Here is a 24,894-nt window from a genome sequence, read left to right as displayed (position 1 = left end):
TTACTTGGGTGAGTACAATACAGTAAAGTTGAAACAAGGTAAAAGGTGGTGATTACAACATAAAGCCCCCTCAGGTTCTCACCTGGAGGGTTTCCAGTACTCTACTAGTCTCGACTACGGGAGGGAGAATCAAGCAGAGGTCTATCCATTCCATTCCTAGCTTGGGCAGTGGCTAGAGAGTGGAAGGCCATCTGCTACAATTCAAAACTCCCCTGCGCTGGGGAGCAGCAGCATGGGAGAGAGTCAAGGGTGTAGACTCTGACTGCGTGGAAGGAGGCAGTGGTAAACCACTTCCGTATTTTTACCAAGAAAACTCTATGGATACACTACCAGAACGATTGCAGTGGGAAGTGGGGTGTTCTGGGAGAGATGTGTCCATGGCATCGCTATGGGACGGAGATGACTCAAAAGCAGCAGACGAGACAACATAAAGACAGAAGGATGGACAATGCATTCTAAAGCAGCATTGCCAGACTATGTCCTCCATGTTCATGGTTACACTCTGCAGTCTCCAGTCATCACCATGTTCACAAAGGGGCTTGTGAAGGAGGAATGGGTTTCTTTGAGGAAAGTGGGAGAAAGAAGCAGTTTGCTTGTTCCAAACATTGGAAATGACATGGAAGAATTCATGGAGGTGAGACTAGGAGGAAGGAACAAGAGAGATGGACAAAAGATGGGACCGTGAAATGCAGAGTTAGCAAGAAGCAGGAAGGGGCGGTAGCAGGGTGACAGAATCTTGAGGGCCCGGGAACTTGACAGAGAAGTCAAGGGGGCTGATGGAGTGGTTTGAGAAGGGAAGGAAGATAGCACCATAACAGAAATCTTAAAGGGAAGTAGCCTAGTGTCTTGTCTTGTCTTACGCTGTCCATTTGTCTCCGACCCATAGCGACACCATAGACACAACTCTCCCAGAACGCCCTGCTCTTCATCTGCAATTGTTCTGGGAGCAGATCCATAGAGTTTTCTTGGTACAGATACGGAAGTGGTTACCATTGCCTCCTTCCACGCAGTCAACTTGATTCTCCCATGCCGCTGCTGCCCTGCATGGGTGAGTTTTGGCTTGTCTTCCAGTCTCTAGCCACTACCCAAGCTAGGAATGGAATGGATAGACCTCTGCTTGACTCTCCCTCCCTTAGCCGAGACTGGTAGAGTACTGGAAACTCTCCAGGTGCAACTCTGAGAGGGGAGCCTAGTTTAGGGTCTGGAAAAGAAAAAAAAAACTGTAACGAAGTAAAGACAAAAGTTCAATACCGAAAAGATGATCTGTCTCAATAAGAAATAGGTGGAAGGATGTTGTTTTAGGGGTTGGGAAGGAAAGAATGAGAGATTTTGTAACAAGTTCGGAAGGGAAGGGGATGTAAAAAGCTTAGGGGATACAAAATGAAGCCCTAAGACTACGTGCTTAATTGTGAAAGGACATCAAGGCTTCATAAATTGATAAGGGTCAAGTTGGGAAGGTAAGGAGAGTAACTGACAGTAAAATTACAACGAAATAGAGTTAAGCTAATTTCTCTGGATTAGGCAAAGAAGCCTCTGGTTTTCTTTGGTTCGTACTGGATGTGAAAAAATATGCACCTTACATTGCAAAGAAACCTTCAAAGAACTATAAATTCTTTAGATTATTAAATTGATATTTGACCTTATCCAAATGGCATTTTCATCTGATGCGCAGTTTCTCTGAGATGTAGGTAGAACAATGGATCAGGGAGGCACACCGTAAGGTAGCTAAAGGAAATCTGCAGCCGAAACTTCATTATGATAAGTGTAATCAAGCATTGTTGGAAGCTGCCTATTCATTGTTGTTGGGGGGCTGGAGGGGAGGGGGCCTTGAGGGATCGAGAGGTTTGGGGAAGATCCATGAATTTATCTAATGTTCTTTCAACTATATCCCTTGGTCACTTCTGTGACTTAACTCCAGAACTCTCAATTTATTTTGGGGTTCAGACACTCCTAAATAGGCAACACACTGAATTTCAGCTTTAAATAATAAGAGCTATGAGTCTCATTTTCCTTCTCAAAATGCTTACTTGGCCAACAACAACAGCCTTTCCCCCTGCATCACTCTTGCACTTGGATTTGCACCCTTTTTTCACCCCACCCTTAGCCCCTCAGCACTTATGTACATATCTGCACTTTATTTATTTTAGTATTTATTTCCCCCTCTAGGCCATAGACTCGTTGTGGGCCAGAAACGTATCTACCAGCTCTGTTATACTGTACTCTCTCAAGTATTTAGTACAGTGCTCTGCACACACTAAGTGTTCAGTAAATACAAGGATTGAAAAATGTAATTGCTTGAGCCACTGCAATGGTTTTTACCCACATGCTTTCTTTAGAAGGGATAATTTTTCAACAGTTCTAACATAAACATGAATCAACTTGGGATGAAAGAATGAGGCAGAATTTGGAATGACTGCAAACTGCAAGTGCTTTTTGGTGAGGGTAGTGTTGTGCTACCCACCCTCCTTGTAGCCCACGTGACTAGCTTCCCTGTCCATGTTACCTGCCAAAGCGTGAGGCTCTGTTCTTCAAAGATTCCTTGACTTCAGGGTCAGCAGGTCCCTTCCTCCTGAGCTGCATAATCATAGGTCAATTTATAGGTTTTCCATTTCAGAAATGCTCGGAATTGATTCTTTTAGCTAGAGCACATATATGAGTCCTTGAGCTCTGTCAGTCTCCCCATCCCTTGACTTCACATTTCTGTGTTCAGCTCTTTGTGTGTGCAACAGGAAGGGGGGAGTTGTGTGGCAAGAGGCAGTGACTGAGAAGATGATCTAAGTGTTGCTCTTACCTTCTGATCAAATATCTTTACTCATCCACAGTGTAGCTCAGCTAGAGCAGCATATTGAGAAGCAGCATGGTCTAGGGGGAAGTACCTATGTCTGGAAGTCAGGAAACCTGAGTTCTAGTCCTGACTCTGCCACTAATCTGCTGTGTGACCTTGGACAAGTCACTTAACCTCTCTGGGCCTTGGTTTCCTCATCTATAAAATGGGGAAGAGATACCTGCTTCCCTTTCCTCTTAGACTGTGAGCCCTATCTGGGTCAGAGACAGTGTTTGATCTGATTAACTCGTTAGCATTTAATAAATGCCATACTAATTAGACCTGTGACTGGAGTACCTTAAAAAACGGGATCTAGAGCAATATCCTTTGTTGGCTAGTGAAGGGCGACTCTCCTTCGCCCGCAGGAATATCTGCTAGTTGCATATTTGTGATCAATCAGTAGTATATATTGAGCGCTATACTAAGGCCTTATGAGAGTACAATAGAGTTAATAGATCTGATCTTTGCCCTTAAGGGCCTTACAAACTAGTGTGGGAGACTTACACTAAAATAAATTACAAGTGGAGGGAAGCAACACAGTTTAAAGATAGGTACAAAATACTGTAACAATTGCCACAGAAATACAAATTGTCAACTCTATGGTGTTTCCAGTGACAATGAATGGGTCTGAAAGCTGGAGAGTGAAAAAACAGGATAGAAAGAACATTGATTCTTTTGAAATGTGGTGCTGGAGAAGGTTTTTGTGAATTCCATGTATTGCCCAAAAAACAAATAAATGGATTTTGGAGCAAATTAAACCAAAGTGGTCTTTGGAAGGCCAAATGACTCGACTTAGATTAACCTATTTTGGACATGTAATCAGGAGGACTGATTCTCTGGAGAAGACACTAATGCTAGGAAAAGGCCAGGGAAAACCTAAAAGACGCAGACCAGCAGCTAGATAGAGACTATAATGCCGAAAAAGAAAGTATCATTAGAAAGATTGCAGATTATGGCAGAGGACAGGACGTTCTGGAGAAAGTATATCCATGAAATCGCTATGAATCGGAAACAACTCGACACAATAATGTTAACAATAATAAACAAAATACTACAATGGGGAGGGTTGGGGGTGAGTACCCAAGAGCTCAAGTGATGCAGAAATGCTGAAGTGGAAGTGGGTGTGGGGGAATAAGGTGGGGAGATGAGAGATTAATCAAGGAAAACTTGCTGTTTTCAGAGGGAAGAGGATGGAGATGCAGGTGAATCCATCTGGGATGGAGTAAAATGAGGATTTCTCAGGGAGACTGAAAGTTGAGGACGGGAACAAATTCAGCTCCTGGTTGTCAGATAGATTCAGTGATGGGCGGGAAGCATCACAACTGAGCCTCGTCATGACTCTGGCACGTTGCTGGTGGCTGATGAGAAATGGGAGAATCTTTCCCATTCAAGACACTGGCATTGGGTCCAGTGATGAATTTATGTAAAGGCCAACCAGTCGATCAATTAATCATTGGTATTTATTGAGCATCCAGGCCGAGGACAGAAGACCTTTTCACCACTTCTGCTGCTATCAGGATTGTAGTCAGTAGCCAAGGATACTACATACAGCGTGGTATGAGGTAATAAAGAAAGGGATAGGGGCTTCATAAGTATTGCAAGATAAGGAGGCAAAAGTGAAAACAGCCCCAAATTCTGCTAGCATCAAACATGCCATCACAACAAGTAACAGCTTTTTATGTCTATAGGGCTCAGTCATGGGTGAGTTTCACAATCAGTGGCATCTTCTTTGAATATGAATGGTGACACTATATATATATTTAACATAAACCCCAAATTCCCAATAACCTTCTTCTCAGGAGGGATGATTAGAAACCACCTCTTCTGTGGGACTTGGCATCCACAGTGTTATTAAAATCTGCCTCAGATATAAAAGGCTTTTGCCATCTCTCCTCCCTCCCTTCCTGCAGTAAACTCAAATGCAAGTGACTCAGTTTCCTGGTTTGCCTGCCCGTGGCTTAGTGCAAGAAGGATTGATGCGTGTGTCACAAGACAGTATTTTCTGCCATTTACTTTGGGCTTACCCTCCAGGCCAACTTCATCTGAAGTGTTAGATTAGATTTCAGCTCAGTTGGGTTTTGAACTAAATCTGGTTTTGAGCTAAAGTTGGGTTTTGAGCTCCAGTAGGTCAGTCCATCCTCCCTCCCTTCCCTATCTTTCTTCCCAAGAGGGATCAAATATATTTATGATGCCCTTTGGCTAGGTATTTGAATTCCTTGACAAAACAAAGTCTTAAGAGGTTTGTCTTTGGCTGCTACTGCTGGCCTACAGCCATTTTCTCTTAAATGGTGATCAAAAGACCCCCTCAGTGGAAGAGTTAGTCAATACAAAGCAGGCATTACTTAAACATATTGCTCACAGCATTCTTTTTTTTGTATTTAAAGGGGTCAGGTATTGGAGACAGCCGTCTTCCTACTTAGATGAAAACCCTCCTATTTTACTATAATTAGAAGCACTTTAGCATTGCATCTTTAAGAAGTTAAAAAGGGTAGCTTTACAAAACCATAAATATTATCTGGAGGGTTTTTTTGTTTTGGGTTTTTTTTTTTAATGGGTGCAACAGTTACGAATTTGAATGATCATTTTCACTTTTAAGCAGAAATTATGTAGCTACTTATGGACTAGCAAAAAAATGTTAACTCCATAGTGGGTACAATAATAATCATAGTCTTTCCCATTGTGTACTTCTTCAGACTTGGTGATTTTTAGAAATTTATTGTGAAATTGCTCTTTTTATAAAATTGCATCTTGGATCTCTATGTCAGGGGTGCTTTAGTGAAGCTTAAACAATTCAGTTTAAATCATTTTAGATCTGATTGCGAGACAAATTTTTATGCCCAGTTTCGCTACTGGAAAATTAAATTTCTCTTAAAATATCATGGGACCATTCAGTTGTCCTTCCCTGGATTTGCCCATTCTGCCATCAACCCCTGGCCCACGTCCTGCCTCTGGCCTGGAATGCCCTCCCTCCTCAAATCTGCCAAACTAGCAAACTTCCCCCCTTCAAAGCAATACTGAAAACTCAGGTCCTCCAGGAGGGCTTTCCAGACTGAACCCCCTTTTTCTTCTGCTTTCCCTCCCCTTCCCATCACCCCAATTTACTCCCTTTGCTCTACCCCGCTCCGCCCCAACAGCATTTGTGTATATGTGTACATATTTATAGGTACAATTATATTTATTTTTATCAATGATGTGCTTATGATTTATTTATAAATTATTTATTAACGATTTATTTATAATGATGCTACTGATACCTGTTTACTTGTTTTGATGTCTGTCTCCCCTCTTCTAGACCGTGAGCCCACTGTGGTCAGGGATTGTCTCTATTTGTTTCTGAATTATACTTCCCAAGTGCTTAGTATAGTGCTCTGCACAGAGTAAGTGCTCAATAAATATGATTGAATGAATGACTATAGCAAGTCTCAGGACCCTCTTCTCTGGCATTTTTTACAAACCGATGGATTAAGCTTCTACCTCATATCCTGTTTTAAATAAATTTTTGGGCCCAGAATTAAAACAAATCACATCACCAAGCAAGTTCTACAGCCTTCTAGTTCTACACTGAATAGCAAACACGAGTACTGTGGGGTTGTACTAATCAAAGATCACATAACATTATGTAAGTTAAACAACTCAGGAGCTGATATTGCCCGTATTTCATTAACCTGGTCTCTATTGGAACAAATCAGGGAGAGACCAAAAGGCCTCGATGTCACCATCTTCCCGCAGGGAAAATTTTCATTGGTTTTCAGGAAGGAGTAAGCAAATAAGTGGAAGTAAGGAAGACACGGATCAGAGTACCCTATAGATCATTTTTTACAGAAACTGCCCTTGCTTCTTGATACATTTTCCGTTATTAAAACAGAGCCTTCAAATCTTGAAAAGCTGAGAATGACATACTCACCAAGTAATTGGTTATATTAATATAAACTAATCCAACAGGCCCTTGAAAATGTATTCAAATTTTCCCTTCAAAATGAAATAAAAATGTCAGTGATCTCCAGTAGAATAATTTAATTGAGGTGTTTTGAAAACTGAAAATGAATATAAGGAGAAATGGAATTAAATGCATCACTGATGAAAAAATGAAGATCTTATAGGAGTCATGTATTAATTGCCTTGAACACTAAAGGACTGATTAAAAATAGTTCACTGTGTCTGTTCTTTAAGCTATCTATTACTGGGTAGTGCCTCAGTGGTAATGGATTGTTAGCAAGTTCTGTGTCCAAGACGAATGGAGATAGATAGAACCCTTGCTTGCCCCGGCTTGAATGCCAAAGAGCAGTTTCGTAAAAATGGGATGGAATGTCCCGATCCTTCCTTTTACCTCTCTGTGTTTCCTGGCAAACTGTAAATCAGATTCGAGTCATTTCCTTAAGTTAGCATCTGCAGATATCCCTCATCCTTCAATGCAAAAATACAGGGAAACAAAGACTGTAGAGGGGAAAGAAATCATATCAGTAAAAGGTGCAATCTGTTTCTGTCTCCATCACTAGAACTTGGTTAATTGAATCGCCTGAAAATGTAAATTAAAATGCCGTAACATTATTTGACAAATGGAGACCAAATTATGATCGTCTTTTGAATAATTATGTGATTGGGAATGTCTACATTAGATTTATCTAATCTGCAATTAAATTATTTATATGTGCAATTAAATCATTTAGATATGCAGTTCGCAAATTCTCATCATCAATATTACGAGACATGGCCACCGGCCAACTGTGCAGTATGGACAGAGTCGTGTGTGGAGGTAGACGTGTGTCCAGTTTTTGCTCAGCTGATGGAAATGCTGGCAGATAGCACTCAGAACTCATTCATTCAGCTTGGGAGGGTCGGTTGGGGGCAGCTGGATGGTGGCGACGATGGGCATCAGCCTCTAATCGCCACCACCCCCTGGACCATAGCATTTTGGTCCCTGGGCTGTGTCCCCACTACTGTTACCTTTCTCCCGTCCCCACCCCAAGGCCTTCCCATGTTGAGCGTGAGTGGGGAACCCTCTGACGGGGCCTGGTTGGTCTTATTAGCAGCCATCCCAGGGAGCTGTGGGAGTCTCAATAACAAGATGCCAGTGGTGTGGGCTCCGTGTGTGTGTGTGTGTGTGTGTGCAAGCATGCAGACCCGCACATGGCCCTTGTCCCCTCCCCCTTTCCTGCCCCTCATCACCTTCCACCCGCTTTGTCCCTCATCCCATTCTGAGCTCCGAGAGCTCCTTTCTCTCTGTCTTTGTCTTTATTTCTCTGTCTTTCCTGCCTTTTCATTGCTGTCCTCCAGACCATTTTCAGTTCCCCAAAGACTGGTCACCTTATTCTGCCTGTCTCTTTGTGGCCATGAATATCTTTCTTTAGGTCTGTGTCTCTCTCTGCATCTGTTTCCCTTTGTGTGTCTTCCTGGGCCTTTCTCTTGTTTATGCATTTTTAAGTCTCTGCGTCTATGTTTCTCCTTGTAACCCTGCCTGCTGCTTTCTCTCTGTCTCTGAATCTCTCTTCTTTTCTGTCTCATGAAAATAATGGTACTTTTTAAGTGCTTACTATGAAACTGTAGTATTTGTTAAGTGCTTACTATGAGCCAGGTACTAAGCGCTGGGATTGATACAAGCAAATCAGGTTGGACACAGTCCCTGTCCCACATCGGGCTCTCTTTCTCTTTGGAACTCTCTCCCTGCCTAACTCTAATAATAATAGTGGTACTTTTTAAGCATTTACTATGTGCCAGGTCCTGGGGTAGATACAGTACAACCAGATCAACCAAAGGAGCATGGTCTAGTGGAAAGAGCACAGACCTCGGAGTTAGAGGACCTAGGTTTTAATCCCACTTGTCTGTTGGGTAACCTTGGACCTGCAACTTAACTTCTCTGTGCCTCTCTGTGCCTCAGTTACCTCATCTGTAAAATGGGGATTAAAACTGTGAACCCTGGCTGGTACAGGGACTGGGTTCAACCCATTATCTTGTATCAAACCCAGCACTTAATACAGTGCCTGTGATATAGTAAGCACTTAACAAATATCTTAAAAAAAAATCAGGCCCAGACCCTGTCCCATGTGGGGCTGTCTATCTCTCTTTTTGAATTTCTCTGCCTGCTGTAGTCTAACAGTAATAATGGTACCTATTTAAGTATTTCCTATGTGCCAAACACTGTACTAAGTGCTGGGGTAGATAGAATGTAATTAGATCAGACACAGTCTCTGACCCACATGGAACTCTCACTCTCTTTGTCTTCTTCCTGTCTGTCTGTCTCTCTGAATCTCTACTTGCTTGTCTTTCTCTCTCTTATACATATGCTCCCGCCGACCCCAGTCACACTTTCACTTTGGAGGCAATATTGGTGGGATGAGCAGTTGCCAAGTGCCAGTCAACAGTGGACAATCTTGAGGTTCAGTTGTGAAAAATCCCAGCACACATTAAGCCCTGCCCAGTCCTTTTAAAATAGCCATGTGCAGTCAGACCGTACCTCCCCAAACACCAGGGTGACTGTCACTAATAACAGTAATAATAGCTGTGGTAGGTAACTGGTTACTATGTGCCACAGTGCTTACTATGAGGAGATAGATGTAATACAGTAAAATCAGAAACAGTCCCTGTCCCACCTTGGGCTCAAAGTCTAAGCGGGAGGAAGAGCAGAACAAATGAGCAAATTGAGTCACAGAGAAGTTAAATGATTTGTCCGAGATCACAGAGCAGGCAAGTGGCGGAACCAGGATTTAGAATCTGGGTCTACTCACTCCCAGCCCCTGCTCTTTCCACTAGGCCATGTTATTATTGTCATTAGCAATAATAATAATTATTATTATTATAAATATTAAAGTGCTTACTATGTACCAATCACTGAACTAAGCCCTGGGGTAGATAAAAGATAATCAGGTCCCCCAGGGGACTCACAGGCTAATTAGGAAGAAGAACACATATTGAATCCCCATTTTGCAGATGAAGGAACTGAGGTCCAGAGAAGTTAGGTGACTTGCCCAAGGTTCCACAGCAGACAAGTGGCAAAACTGCGATTAGAACCCAGAGTGTCCGACTCCCAAGCCTATGCCCTTTCCACTAGGCCACACGACTTCTCCCGTTGCTTCTTGAACACCCATTTTGAGAACTTGGTCGTCACTGTCAAGGAGGAAACCCGGCACGTGATTCTTCCATGCTTTCAGTGGCTGTGGTGGGGGAAATAATTTTATTTTGAATAGACTGTTGGTCTGGTCCAAGAATGGGAGGTCCATGATCTTCTGTTCCTGGGGATTTTTCCTACACCACTGCCCAGAGATAGGGGTGATATGGGGAAATTCCCTAAGAATCCACTGTGCGCTTATCTTGGTCATATTAAGACGCACCACCCCCGGCTCCTTATTTCTCCCCCCAACCCTCCCAAACCCTCCGCCTCGAACGACTCCTCAGTCCTGGGTCCTGGCAGGCAGCCCGGGCTCCCCCGCGACGGGTTGTCTTGGCCTCGAGGAGGCCCGGCATCGTCCCCACATTACAAATCATTTAACCATTAGGACTGAAAAGAGCCAGTCCTGCAAATGCACTGCCTTTATTTTAAGGTTGAATATTTATTTTGGATAATGGATTTTTAAATAGAGATGTATCATTTATCTCTGCAAGGAGTTTTATTGAGAATGATTTATAGCACATCAACAACCCCTGCAAATGCATTTCCTGGCTTTTGAAGGTTGCACGTTCTATTATGAATGGCTTACACAACCCAGATAAGCCCCTCCAGCCACTTACATCGGACCAGTTAATGACTTGCAACTGTTGTCTTATAGTCATTTTGTAAAGGATTTATAAAGCCCCTCTGAGACTCCCTTTAAACCTAATTAACTCGAAACCTGTAGAAAGGCAATCTTAAAAACAAAGCATTAATGACAAAATGCTAGAAACGTCTAAGATGGGCCTTTTCCTTCTGATGCTGCAAGATGACGGAAAACTGACTTGGGGAGGATTTTATTTTTAATCTGAGGTGCTCGTGTAAATGGAAATGACTCTTGTTCTGTTGGAAGCTCTAAAATTGGGGATTTCTGGTGAAGATTCCCTGGAGATTTTACGTTTATGCACCGTGAGTCTGTGAGAACCGGACACCTTGAACTGCTCTCTAACTTTCCTATTATCTCTGGGCCAAAATGTGGTATTGTTTTGGTGTCAATCAGATTAAGCTTCTGTTGCGAAAAGAATTACAATAATAATTTTAGCACCCACTCGAGATAATGAGCATCTGCGTCTTTAAATGACCTCCCTGGGCATGTTTATTGTCCCAGGGTGCATCTTGATGAAAAGTACTGACACCAGGCTGCGGTTTCATGCTGTCGGGTTTTTTAATTTCAGAAAGTGTAAACACTGCCAAGTGCTGAAGGCTTGAAGCGAGGATAGTGATATCTTTTCCAAAGAGACACAGAATAGCCCAGGACCCTCCCTGGAATGTAAAAGCCAGGGGTTATCGGGAAGAAATCACCACCTGCGTACTTCACACGACCCGCTTTGCTCGGTATTTGCTCAATATTTGCGAGGGCCCAATCTGTGCCCCGGTCGGGCGGTGTGTATTTTCTTGCTGATCCCATTTCACCTGAATTTAGTGCCACCGACGCGGCCAATACCACCACCAGTCATCCTCATTACAGCCCCTGGGTATTTCTCCGCAGAGTACTTGCACGAGAAGACGGGAGCCTGGGGTGTACTTAACTGCCAGGCTGAATGGCTCGGTAATGTAGCTTCAGTGTGGCATAAATTAAGCTGTCATTTTTTTGGCAGCAAGTGCAGAGAGGCGATTTTCCTGTACTGTAACATTCGAAACAACAATTTTCTGGCTCCAAGACTGACTGACAGTTCTGTGTGATACATGCTCACCGTGGGTGCTTCACGGGGCTGCAGCTGGAAACAGCCTTCAGGGGAAGGTATTGTCTTTATTAGCAAATCAAGGCTGCTCTCGCCCCAACGCTGACATTTCCCGACTCCATTCCGTTGCCAATTGTACGGCAGAGCCTGCGAAGGCTGGGATGGAAGAGTGATTAGGTTTGAGCTGGGGTAGCTGTGTGCTCTTACGCAAAGGAGCATTAAATCAGATCTGAGGTGGTTGCCTTTACTTGTTTGGGGCTGTGGCTGGATCCAGCCTATCCCAGTAGATGAGCAGTCGGCAGAGAGAGAGAGAGAGAGAGAGAGAGAGAGAGAGAGAGGAGAGAGACAATCTGAAGGTTTTTTTGGCAGGAAGGATCAGTGGATATTCTGAGGGATTTGCAGCGGAGGAAGGGGCTGGGACTAAAGCCACCTCTTCCCACTTCCTTCCCCACCCTGCCAAACAGCCTAGTGCAGGCACACGATTTGATGAAGGTAATGAGGGGTGAAAGCAGAAAGCTCTCTATGGGGACTCTGGAAAACTGCTTTTTATTGGAATGTCCATTCTGCCCAATTCCCTCTCCAAAAAAGCAACTATCAAAGTGGAAGGGAGCTTCTCCCCACCAATCCAGGCTGCTCATAAAGGGCAAAGAAAAGGTCACCTGGAAAGAGGTTGAGATAATCAAAGGGTAATAATGTTAGCTGGAATGATAAGAGGAGAGAGGCCTGGATGGTATTAACTCCAGACTGCCTTCATGAAGCAACTTTAGGGAAATGAAAGCAAAACACCCTCATCTTCAAATGGGGCAGATGATTGCATCACTAGATCCCTCACTGAGTCGTTCATTTTTCAGGCACTTTGATTGTGGTCTTGTGGGCCTAGTTATCTTCAGTTCAAACCCCGAGTCTCGGCAGATTTCTGTATCAGGCCTGGAAGGGGCAGGGAGCCAGTCGAATTTGTCTCCTTTCTTCCAACTCTCCCATTTTGTTATGCAAATCCTGAGGTCTCCAGAGAAGGGGTTTCCATAGCCGCTTCCAGAAGCCCCAACTAGTGCCTCAAAAATCCCTGGGAAGATCAATGTGTCCCTGGCTGTCATCCTAGTCATTTCACTACAAAATCCCATAACTTCTTCATCCATTCCCCCATCTCCACTGAGAACTGGGTGTCCTGGGGAACCGTTGATCAACATCTTTTTCATCCTTGAAGACTGATTCAGTGCCACTCCTCAGCCTTCTTTTTTCCACTGAGATCACTTAAACTTTTTTCTGGTACCAAGGCCTGTAAAACATTGATTTTTGACCCCCTACAAAGTCATTTTCAATTCTGAATCAATTCTCCAAGTCATTATCAGCATGGCCAAACTTGGTGTCCTCCATTAATTGAACAAGCAGCTTGTTGATTCCTTCGTCCATGGTCTCTATGAAAATATTCACTGAAATTGAATATGACCTTACAGCAATTTCTGCCAAGCCCAGGTTCGGAGCTCTTTGAGGGCCGGGGACCCTAATTCCCACCTGTGTTTTCTTTCCCAATGTATAGTACAGTGCTCTGCACAATGTAAGAGCTTAATAAATGCTATTACTACTGCCACTGGATAGTTCTCCCCACATTCTGTGTCAGTGTGGCCTTCACTTCCATTCTGTCCTCTGGCTGCAACCTCTAAACCAATCTGGTTCTCCCTTCACATGATTTAGATAGGCTTCTTGGTCCCAGTTATTGGAAGAGTGTGCCAGGTTGGTTTTGGCCAATCAGGCCTGTCATTTTTCTGGAGAAGAGTAGAACTAGCTAATGGAGTTTATTCTTCACAAAGTCACTTTCCACTATTTGTCAACACCTAGAAGAGTAAAAGGCCCTGAGTGATCAATCATGTACGTTGTTTTAATATGGTCATGTGCAGGTCTCCAATTTAGAACCTGGCCATCAAGTCTTCCTTTGCCTCATGTCAACTGAGACCCGGATCTCTAAGTTAGCAGGATATCCTCTTACCTGACGCCTAACTTATAAAGACTTTTATATTGGGTTCTCTATCTATTACCTTCATATATTTTGACACTTTCACAGGCCCTTATTACCTCCTTGCTGAATTACTGCAATTCCCTCCTAACTGGTCCCCTGGTAACCTCAATTAACAGACTTTACTCTATTCAAAGTGCTCCTGACAATCAGCTATCAGCACAGGTTTTAAATCTCCAGTCTTCCTGTTCTAGAATCATTTCATTGACTCTGAGCTCATGCTGGTACCGATTTTAAGATTCCATTGGATCTACTGCCCTGTCGAAGATCAGTGAGGTGTCCACCTTCTCCCCTCCCAACTTTTCTTCTTGAATTAGAGGCCTGAAGCCTTTTTTTTCAGATAGGCAGTCTCCAGGCCCTCTCCCTCCCAACTGTTTGCCCAACGCATCCAGGATACGAGGATTTTTTTTCTAATTGGTTATCTTTCAGGTGCCTTTCTGGTTTAGCCGTAGAAGTTTTATGAACTGGCTCCTAGCTTTTTACTCTAGCGGCACTCTGTCGCATCGATATAATTAAGTGCCTGTCAGGGTTTCCATTACACACCCCTGTTTTTAGAGGCTAAAAACTCTGCCATAAAATATACTTTTGACTGAAACTTGGCATGCCCCAGGTCCAAGCCCCAGAGCACCACCTTTTTGGATAGGAAAAAAATTTCCACCGTGCTTCCAAAACCTCCCTTGCTCCTGTTGAAAATATTCAGAGACACAAGCAAACTTTGTCCCTGGTGAAACCATTCAGGGTAGTCTAAATCCCAATCCCTTTCCTTCTGGGCCAAATAAATATTCATACCGTTCAGGTCCCATTAGGGATTGATTCTTTTTCTTAATTAAAATGAATGGAGATATTGAACTTCAACAAAACTGTTCCATGAGCACAATCCGTTGTGTAGCATTTGACAGATCTATAAAGTCAAAGGCTGTATTTTCAAGAATTAACAGTGATGATTACTGCAAATGCTATAAATCATCTGTTGATGCAACTATGAGTAAATAACGTATAGAATAATGTATGATTCAACAAATCCCTGGTAACTGTGTCCTATGACCTATGATGTTTATGGCTCTGGTTAGAAAATTCTTCGTGGATTTCCCGTTTCTCATTAGTAAAGAAATGAGAATGGCAGAACTGCACATGAAAGCAACGTGTTACCTTTTGTAGCTTAATTTTCTCTTCAGCTATATTTGAAATCATAAAACAAAACCATTTTGACATGTCAAAACAAAACTTCAATTGGGGAAAAAATAAAGCAACCAGAACCCTATTTGTGGAGCTGTTCATCCACCTGCCCCCACGCCCCCACCCCTCCAAAAAAGGCTTTTAAAACTATTTAAGTTCAAAAACATATTAATCGTTGTGTTCCCGTGGAAGTGAGCTGCATTAATATTTAGGACTAAAGAACAGATGATATCTTCAATGAATTAAAAACTGTTTTTAGATAAGCTACTTTAGAAACCCTGAACTATTAGTACACGCACATTCTTTTGAATGATTTTTCTTCCAATTTTGAACAACTGGAGAAGCAGCGTGGCTCTGTAGAAAGAGCACAGGTCTGGAAGTCAGAGGACCTGGGTTCTAATCCGAGCTCTGCCACTTGTCTGCTGTGGGACTTCGGACAACTCACTTAACTTCTCTGTGCCTCAGTTACTTCAACTGCAAAATGGGGATTCAAAATTGTTCTCCCTCCTACTTAGACTATGAGCCCCAAGTAGGACATGGACTGTGTCCAGCCTGATTACCTTGTATCTACCCCAATGCTTAGTACTGTCCCTGGACGCTAGTAAGTGCTAACCAATACTATTTATGGAAAAAAAAAATCAGCTATATGGGCCACTTCGACAGGCTGTCTATTTTGACAGATCTAACTCACTTGGGGATTGAGCACAATTCTGAAATGATCCCAATCTGGTCACCTGATCTCTTGATTTAATACCTGTTCTTCCTTCACCTTTGTCTGCGCCATGTGGGACGGGCACTGTGTCAGAAAGACCTGGGTTCTAATCCTGAATCTTCCACATGTCTCCTGTGTGACCTTGGGCAAGTCACTTAACTTCTCTGGGCCTCAGTTACCTCATCTGTAAAATGGAGATTAAGACTGTGAGCCCTATGTGGGATAGGGACTGTGTCAAACATGATTAACTTGTATCTACCCCAGTGCTTAGAACAGTGCTTGACACACAGTAAGTGCTTACCAAGTACCATCAGTATTATTATTATCATTTTGAGGATTGGAGTCTCCATTCTCATTATGACTTCTAAGTAGATTAGACCAGGTTGTGCCACAGCATCTGCCACTTGTCAGCTGTATGACTGTGGGCAAGTCACTTCACTTCTCTGTGCCTCAGTTCCCTCATCTGTAAAATGGGGATGAAGACTGTGAGCCTCGTGTGGGACAACCTCATTCCCCTGTATCTACCCCAGTGCTTAGAACAGTGCTCTGCACATAGTAAGCGCTTAACAAATACCAACATTATTATTATTATTTTTCCAAAAGTAAACAAAATGCAAACTTCTGGTTCTGAGCCAGCCACTGAAGGATGAAGGAAAAGGGACCTGATATCCAGACCTCAAACCGGAGAGCCAACATGCTTGGTTCAGCTAGGAATTTAATAATAATGGTATTTGTTAAGCGCCTATTATGTCCCAAGCACTGTTCTAAGCACTGGATTTAGCACCTGGCTGCTGAGGGGAAAGGGCTGCCTTGCTCTCTGGATGGCTTTCCCAGAGGGCATAACCAGAGGGCCTCTGGGAGGGGTGATGTCATAGTGTCATGTAGTGTCATCCAGGCAAGCAGTGTGGCCTAATGGATACTGCCCGGGTATGGGAGTCAGAAGGACCTGGGTTCTAATCCTTCCTTTGACACTTGTCTGCTTGGTGACCTTAGGTAAGTCACTTAACTTCTCTGTGCCTCATTTACCTCATCTTTCAAATGGGGATTAAGACTATGAGCCCCATGTGGGACAGGGATTGTGTCCAACACAGCGCTTAATACAATGCATGGCCTATAGTAAGTGCTTAACAATTATTATTATTATTGTTATCATCATTATCCACACTGAGCCAACATCAGCCCCAAATGTCAGGGCAGGATCACTCAAATTGAGGTCCTGGAACATAGCTTATTAGAATTGTCAACCAGTCAATCAATCATATTCACTGAGCACTTACTGTATGCAGAGCACTGTACTAAGCACTTGGGAGAGTACAGTACAATAGAGTTGGTAGACACATTCCCTGCCCACAACAGGCTTACAGTCAAGAGAGGGAGACAGATGTTGATATAAATAAATTAAGGATATGTATGTAAGTGCTGTGGGGCTGAGGGAGGAGTGAAAAAAAGAAGCAAACCAAAGTGCAAGGGTGACGCAGAAGGGGATGGGAGAATGGAGGCAAGTCTATTGCCACATAAATTCACAGCGCTTAGAACGGATCTTTGCACATAGTAAGTGCTTAACAAATACCATAGTAATAATAATAATAATTATTATTCACCGCAGAGTGCCTGTATAAAGCACGGATGACTGAGGACACCCAGTTGCCTGCTGTCTGGTGAACTGAACCTGGGGCATGGGGGAAAAGGGGAGGGCAGAACAAGCATCTTAAAAGCCTAGCGAAGCAAAGTCTCAAAGACTCCCTTTAGACTGTAAGCTCGCTATGGGCAGGGATTGTGCCTGTTATAGTATTATACTGTACTCACCCAAGTGCTTAGTACAGTGCTCTGCACACAGTAGGTGCTCAATAAATACAGATAATGATTGAAGACTGTTCATTCATTCATAATTATTGAGCACTGATAGTGTGCAGAGCACTCTACAAAGCACTTGGAAGAGTACAGTGTAACAATGAGCAGACACATTCCCTGCCCACAACAGACTTTTGATGGATATCAGCTGTAGGCTGGCCTGAAGCAGTCAGGTTCCCTCTATTGTCCTCTCCCAAGTACTCAGCACAGTGCTCTGTATACAGCAGGTGCTCAGCCAGTAAATTATCTGTTGGCTGGTTGAGGAGTGTCCTCTCTTTGACCAGAGCTTCTTGGAAGTTTAGGAGACCAAGAGGTGGTTTGGAAAACCGCGATGGGGCCGGCCAATTAAAAACTCATCCAGAGAACAGGAATTATCTTTATTCATGCAGAGTGTAGAAGAGAGTGTCAGTCTCCTAGGGATTTCCCATCAGCTGCTGGATCTTCAAATCATTCATTTACATGTTTTGATTACTGCTCATAAATACTTTTATGTTTGTGCTTTTATGTATGCTCCCTGTGGGAAGGGAACGTGCCACCAGTTTGTTTAGAATTTGCCATATGCTTAGCTTAGAAGATACATCACACCCACTGGGTGCTAAATATTTCTACTCCTTTCTTTCTGTAGATGTGAATAGAAATAGTACAGACTCAGGTAGCAGGGTGGAGGAAAACCCATGTTTTCTCCCTCTCTCCTCTACACCAGGTACCATTCCCACCTCAACACCTACTCCGAGCCAAAGTTATCTTTAAAACATATTTCTTGTTGCAAATACTATTCTACTCAATGTGATACTCAATATTTAAATCAATCAATAGTATTTATTGAGTGCTTGCTCTATACAGAGCACTGTACTAAATGCAATAGTCATAGTAGACATGACCCCCTACTGTCAAAGAGCCTACATTCTAGCCGGGGAAGAGGAGGCTTAAAGAAGTTTCAGATAGTAAGAAGTAACTGATTAAAAAGATACATACATAAGTGCTGTCAGGGAGAGAGGTTGGGGTGAGTATCCAGGTGCTTAGAAGATGTGCATAGGTGGCCCCAAAATGTTGTAGTGGCAGTAGGTTGAATAAACCCCATTTTGGGGCTGGGTTAGGGTTGTTGGTTGGGTTTTTTTTGCATGTTTTCCCCTGAGATGAAAGGATTTTGGACCAGAGGAGCTAAAGTAAGATCATTGTGCAGGACAAGGAAAAACAGAGGAAGAGAAGCTTGTGTTTTACCAATACGAGGTTTTCTAATCAATCAGTTAATCAATCATATCTCTTGAGTGCTTACTGTGTGCAGAACACTTTTCTAAGCACTTGGGAGAGTATCTCATGTGGATTCGCTCAGATAGGAAAGAGATCAAACCCTACTGCTTTGAGCAGGAACGGCTTTATCGGAAACCAAATGGCCCTCTTGGTCATGATTCGCTTAAGCTAGAAAATGCTAGAAGTGGGTCATATTGCTTTAGGCTTCTAAGTGCATTGTCTGACACCCTGTTCCTCTGCTAACCCCTCTGCCAGCTGCCTACCTTTGGTTTTAGCTGGGCACCATTTGGCAACCTGGAATTTGATATTGGGCAAGCTATTGTTGGTTCACCTCTAAATGCCAAAGGTCAGCAATACTTAATAATATCTGTTGCTCGCTTCTTCCTCTCCAGTTTGTCCAATTGCCTTACCCTGACAGTTTTCATCATCTTACCCAGACTCCTCACATAAGCCCTCAGCAGAACCCTCACCAAGCACTTGTGGTGAAAAACAGCACGGCCTAGAGGAAAGAGAGCAAGAATGGGAGTCGGGAGACTTGTGTTCTACTTCTGACTCTGCCATTTTGCCTGTTGTATGTCCAAGGCAAGTCATTTAATCTCTCCATGGCTCAGTTTTCTCAACTGTAAAATGCAGATTTTAAAAAATGATATCCTTCCCTCTTAAACTGTGAGTTCCAGGTGGGATTGTGTCCAATCTGATTATCATGTATCTACCACAGCACTTAGAAAACAGTACTAATAATACTACCACTAGTAATAATTGTGGCATTTGTTTAGCACTTATTTTGTGCCAGGCGCTGTTCTAAATCCCAGGATGGATATAGGCAAATTGGGTTGGACATAGTCCCTGTTCGACATGGAGCTCACAGTCTTAATATCCATTTTCTATAGATGAGGAAACTGAGACCAGAGAAGTTGAGTGATATGCCACATAGTAGAGAAGTGGCGGAGCCGGGATTAGATTACGGATTAGCTGGGATGCTCACATCCGCCAAACTAACTCTCTTCCCCTCTTCAAAACCCTACTGAGAGCTTACCACCTCCAAGAGGCCTTCCCAGATTGAGCCCTCCCTTTCCCTCTGCCCCTCCTCCCTGCACCATTGCCCTTACTCCCTCCCTCTGCTCTACCCCTTTCCTGTCCCCCAGCACTTGTGTATATTTGTATATACTATTTATTACTCTATTTTATTAATGATGTGTATATATCTATTTATCTATTTTGATGGTATTGATGCCTGTCTACTTGTTTTGTTTTGCTGTCTCCCCCTCTTAGACTGTGAGCCCATTGTTGGCTGGGACTGTGTCTATCTGTTGCCGAATTGTACATGCCAAGCGCTTAGTACAGTGCTCTGCACACAGTAAGTGCTGAATGAATGAATAAATAAATTAAAACTCCAGTTCTTCTGACTCCCAGACCCTTGCTCTCTATCCACTAGGTCACTCTGGTTTTCATATTAATGTTAGAATGAATACTATTAACAGTAATAATAATAAACACCAATAGCTCTTCTGGATTTAGCTTCTGTGACATCCACCTACCTGCTCAGGTCTGTTTATTGTTATATTGTACTCTCTCAAGCTCTTAGTACAGTGCTCTGCACACAGTAAGTGCTCAGAAATACAAGTGAATGAATGAATGAGGGGCTAGAGGTGAGCCCTTCCCAGCTTGACTGGTGTTAATGGAATGCCAAGAGATGAGAATGCCCTCTGGCACAAAACCTCGTTAGTAGACCATAATAATAAACACTTTCAGCATCTCAGATCGTCGTTCTGCATGAGCCAGTTTATGTCAATCCCTGAAGAGAACCTGTAACTCCTCATTACAGGACGGCATGGTGGGAAAGCAATTCCCTAAGCCTTAGGGTGGGCAATCACCCATATTTTCTGCTATGAGTAAATAACTCCAATTGATTTAATCATAAAAGAATAACAGGAAAACGAGATTGATTTCCAAATCCCTAATGTGAACATCAGACGATATTGACGAGGTTGCATGTAAGGAGGTTGTCGCCATTTGTAGGAACTCAAGAAATATCAATATTTGATCATTACTCTAACAAAAAAAATGACATTTTGGACCTCTCTCCAATGGATTGAGGTAACAATATGCAGCATCATCATGCAGTCTAGAGTAATATAAGTGATAGCGTTCCATAGTGTTCATTAGGTTAAAAAGACTAAAAATCCATAAACTCGGGTGAACAAGTCTGTTCATTGTAATAGTTTTTTACCTTTTATTACAACAATAATAGCACAGTAAACTTTGTTTTTTTGTTTATCAATCAAATTGGGTTGTAGTCCACTCCTTCATTACTCAAGTTAATTTAGCTCCCCCCAAAATCTGGAAAAGATTGTATAGGAGAACCAGGGAGAATTTGGTGGCTAACTCAATGTGAAATTTGAAAGATATTATGGAGTCAAAAATGATATAATAATAATAATGTTGGTATTTGTTAAGCGCTTACTATGTGCAGAGCACTGTTCTAAGCACTGGGGGAGATACAGGGTAATCAGGTTGTCCCTCGTGAGGGTCACGGTCTTAATCCCCATTTTACAGATGAGGTAATTGAGGCACAGAGAAATGAAGTGACTTGCCTACAGTCACACAGCTGACAAGTGGCAGAACCGGGATGAAGGTTATGGGCTTGGGGAACAGGGAAGAAGGTGTTTGTTGACTCTAATGGGAAAGTTTGGTCATGTGGATTTGGGAGGGAAGAAGAGATCAGTTTTAGAATTTGAGCAGCTATACCTCTTTTCATTTTTGCTAAGGAACTATGATTCCTTCATAGTTTTTTGTTAATTATCAGGTCTTCCTAATGAGCTAGCTAGGAAGCATTTGCTAGCCCCATTTTAAAGGAAGGAAATTGATTAATAGAGAAATTGGTTAGTGGACTGGTCCTAATAATAATTATTTCCATATTTATTATGTGTCAAACACTGGGTTAAACCTGGGATAGATACAATACAATCAGATCAGACATAGTCCCTATCCAAACAGGGCTCACAAGGGGAAAAAGGAACAGGTATTTAATCCCCATTTTGCAGATAGGGAAATGGAAGCCCAAAGAAGTCAAGTGACTCGTCCAAGATCACATAGCAAGCAAGTTGCATGGCAGGATTAGAACAAGTGACATGCCAGGATTAAGACCCAAGTCTCCTGATTCTCACTGCTGAACTCTTTCCACTAGACCATGATGCTTCAGAGTGGGCACTCCAGTAAGAGGTCAATAAATGCCATTGATTGATTTGTTAGGAATAAGAAAAGGGAGAACACTCCAACTACCTAAAGCAAGAAGCAAGAGCATGTGCCAGTAAATGCTAAATTATTAATCATGGCATTTAAGCGCTTACTATGGGCAAAGCACTGTTCTAAGCCCTGGGGGGGATACAAGGTGATCAGATTGTCCCACGTGGGGCTCACAGTCTTCATCCCCATTTTACAGATGAGGTAACTGAGGCCCAGAGAAGTGAAATGACTTGCCCACAGTCACTAAGCTGACAAGCAGCAGAGCTGGGATTAGCACCCATGACCTCTGACTCCCAAGCCCGAGCTCTTTCCACTGAGCCACGCAAGGGGAAAGGATGAATGTTGTTTACCTTGAGTCAATCAATCAATCAGTGGTACTTACTGAATTCTTACTGTTTGCAGAGCACTGTTATTAAGTGCTTGGGAGAATACAACAGAGTTGGAAGATATGTTCTCTGCCCACAAGGCAAAGAATTGCTTCTTCTAGAAATGCAATGTTCATAAAATGATTGTACCATGCTGTTATCAATTTAGTAACATTTTAAGTGAAATTTTGAGAGGATCCAAGACAAGGCATCATATCTGCACGAACCCAAATCGCCTAATTTTATTATAACTTTTAATATTTCAAAAGTAGTTTTGGAGTAGTACATAATTATGTTATTAAATTTATGTCAGAACCATCAATCATAATGCCTGCCATCTGTAAGCATGTCTTTATCTACTGGAAGTGATAGGGCAGATAATTAATGTGAGCATCTTTTTTAAACACAAGAATACTGCTTTTAAGTGCTTTTTAAAAATGATCCAAATTTCAGTAAGAGCCTTTTGACACCTTTAACTAGTTAGAAAACTAGAACTGCTGCACTGAATAAAGAAAATCAGAAAGGATGAATTGTGTTTTCTTTGGAAAATGAGACCATTATAGTCATGTGTCTCCATAAAATTTTTGGCAGAGCAAGGAACTTCCAACAAGGGCATATAAACTCTACAATGAAAATTTTTATAAGTAAGTAATCATATGCAGGAGTGTTCATGGTTACAGCATAACAATATGCTCAAGGGATATTCCTAAGAGTCAGTCGTAAAGATAAAGAGGAAGTGACACAGACCCAAACAGTGTGAAGATTTCAAACTTCAAAAAAAAAAGACACGGTACGCCCACTCGGTGTATATTATAGGTCTTCTATGATGGACTGACTCCTTTCTCCCAGTTTTAAGCAAACACAATTATAGTGTCAGCGGAGAACACTTTAAGCGATCCATTGAGTGTTTGGGAGCGAATTGTTCTGGTTCCAGAAAGAAGCCCTCTTCATCGGAACTAGGGGCCCCTGAATGTATGCAGGGAAGGGCAGTGGTAAGTAACTCTGTGCTCTCCTTAGTCACGGCAATGCCTGAGGCTCATTAGACGTGGCAAGTGCTTCAAGTAGGCCCCTACCCCTCGAATTTCCCTGATCTCTACTGGAATGATACTCCCTCCAACTGCCTGCAGACTCCTCTTTCATTATTTTTTTTAGCCCACCTTTGTCTCCTAATCCACTAAGAATTAATGTGAATCTGATATTTCTGAATTGCTTAAGGTGCTTATCTCTGAAAAGTGGCATGGCGTTGCAGATTATTAAGCCTCTACTTGACGGCAGTTCAAATTTGGACAAACCAAACATGACTAATGGGTTTGTCTACAAGAGGAGCTGTGGAGGACCCAAGAGAGGGGTGATTTCCAAGCCTGTGGCACCATGGCAGCATCCTTTTGAACCTGCAGCCAATTTCAGTGCTACAGCATCCCTAAGGATCAGACTGGACATGTATTTGTGGCATTTTTTGCCTTAAATATTTGATCACTATCATGATAAAGCATCCCTTCCACTAGTTACGAAATGCCCTCGGTGGGCAGAATAGTGTACTGGCATTAGGCACATATACAGAACTGACAGAGATGATCACTGCCCCCAGGTAGCTAACAATCTAACGGGCAACAAGAAGACAAAATTAACACATGTTCGGTAGTTAAGTGAGAGCGAGAGTAGATATGAATAACAAGCACCAGCCTTTCAATAAATCAACAAGAGATAAACCCAATTTCACCCTGTTTCCTGGGATTACTTTGAGGGTTGATCCAGGGTTTTGATCTCTATTTTTCCCTCCCAGAGGCGACAGTGGTGGGGAAGGTATCAGATTGCTGTGAGACTATATGGATTTAAAGCCAATGAGGCCCTCAATTTTAGGTTTTTTTTTTAAAGTGTTTTTGCCATAATAAGCCACCAGATGGTAGGTACTGGGATTAATTAAATTAGCCTCACAGATAGGTAGATGAAAACTGTAATCCCTCTCAATTTTTCTAATGCCTTTCCTAATGGAAAAGTAATAGGGCTCAGTGTATCGGGTACATGAACAAATAGGGCACTCAGCATTAAGTCTATTTCAATCAGTAATATTTACTGAGTGCTTACTCTGTGCAGAACATTGTACCAAGTGCTTGGGAGAGTACAATACAGGAAAGCTGGTAGACACATTCTCTGCCCTGAAGGATCTTACAGTCTAGCAGGGGAACCAGATAGTAAATTAAAGTACCCATAGTGAGGAGGAATGGACTATAAAGATAAGTGTATATAATCAATAAATGGGTCAATCAACGATATTTATTGAGTGCTTACTATAATAACAGTAATAATTGTGGTACTAGTTAAGTGCTTACTATGTGCCAAGCACTGTTCTAAGCACTGGGGCAGATCCAAGGAAATCAGCTCAGACACAGTCCCTGTCCCACATGGGGCTCACAGTCTCAGTCCCCATTTTCCAGGTGAGTTAACCGAGAGGCAGAGAAGGGAAGTGATTTGCCCAAGGTCACACAGCAGACCTGTGGTGGAGCTGGGGTTAGAACCAACGTCCTCTGACTTTCAGGCCCTTTCCACTAGGCCACACTGCTTCTCAGGCACTATGTGCTGAGCACTGTACCAAGTGCTTGGGAGAGTAAAATACAACAGAATTAGTGGACATAGT

General features: G+C 42.6%; 2 non-coding genes across 2 annotated transcripts; one reads left to right on the top strand and one right to left on the bottom strand.

Annotated features, from left to right (window-relative positions):
• The first annotated feature begins 64 nt into the window (after positions 1-64).
• On the top strand, positions 65-202 carry LOC114813969. The gene has a single exon (XR_003761713.1). It is a non-coding gene; the product is annotated as a small nucleolar RNA SNORA7 (small nucleolar RNA).
• An 849-nt stretch (positions 203-1,051) lies between these two features.
• On the bottom strand, positions 1,052-1,186 carry LOC114814092. Its single transcript, XR_003761834.1, has one exon. It is a non-coding gene; the product is annotated as a small nucleolar RNA SNORA7 (small nucleolar RNA).
• Positions 1,187-24,894: the final 23,708 nt, after the last annotated feature.

The sequence above is a fragment of the Ornithorhynchus anatinus genome, chromosome 8 (genome assembly GCF_004115215.2).
Source record: "Ornithorhynchus anatinus isolate Pmale09 chromosome 8, mOrnAna1.pri.v4, whole genome shotgun sequence".
NCBI classification, from domain to species: domain Eukaryota; kingdom Metazoa; phylum Chordata; class Mammalia; order Monotremata; family Ornithorhynchidae; genus Ornithorhynchus; species Ornithorhynchus anatinus.
This window is presented reverse-complemented; position numbering and strand designations above follow the sequence as displayed.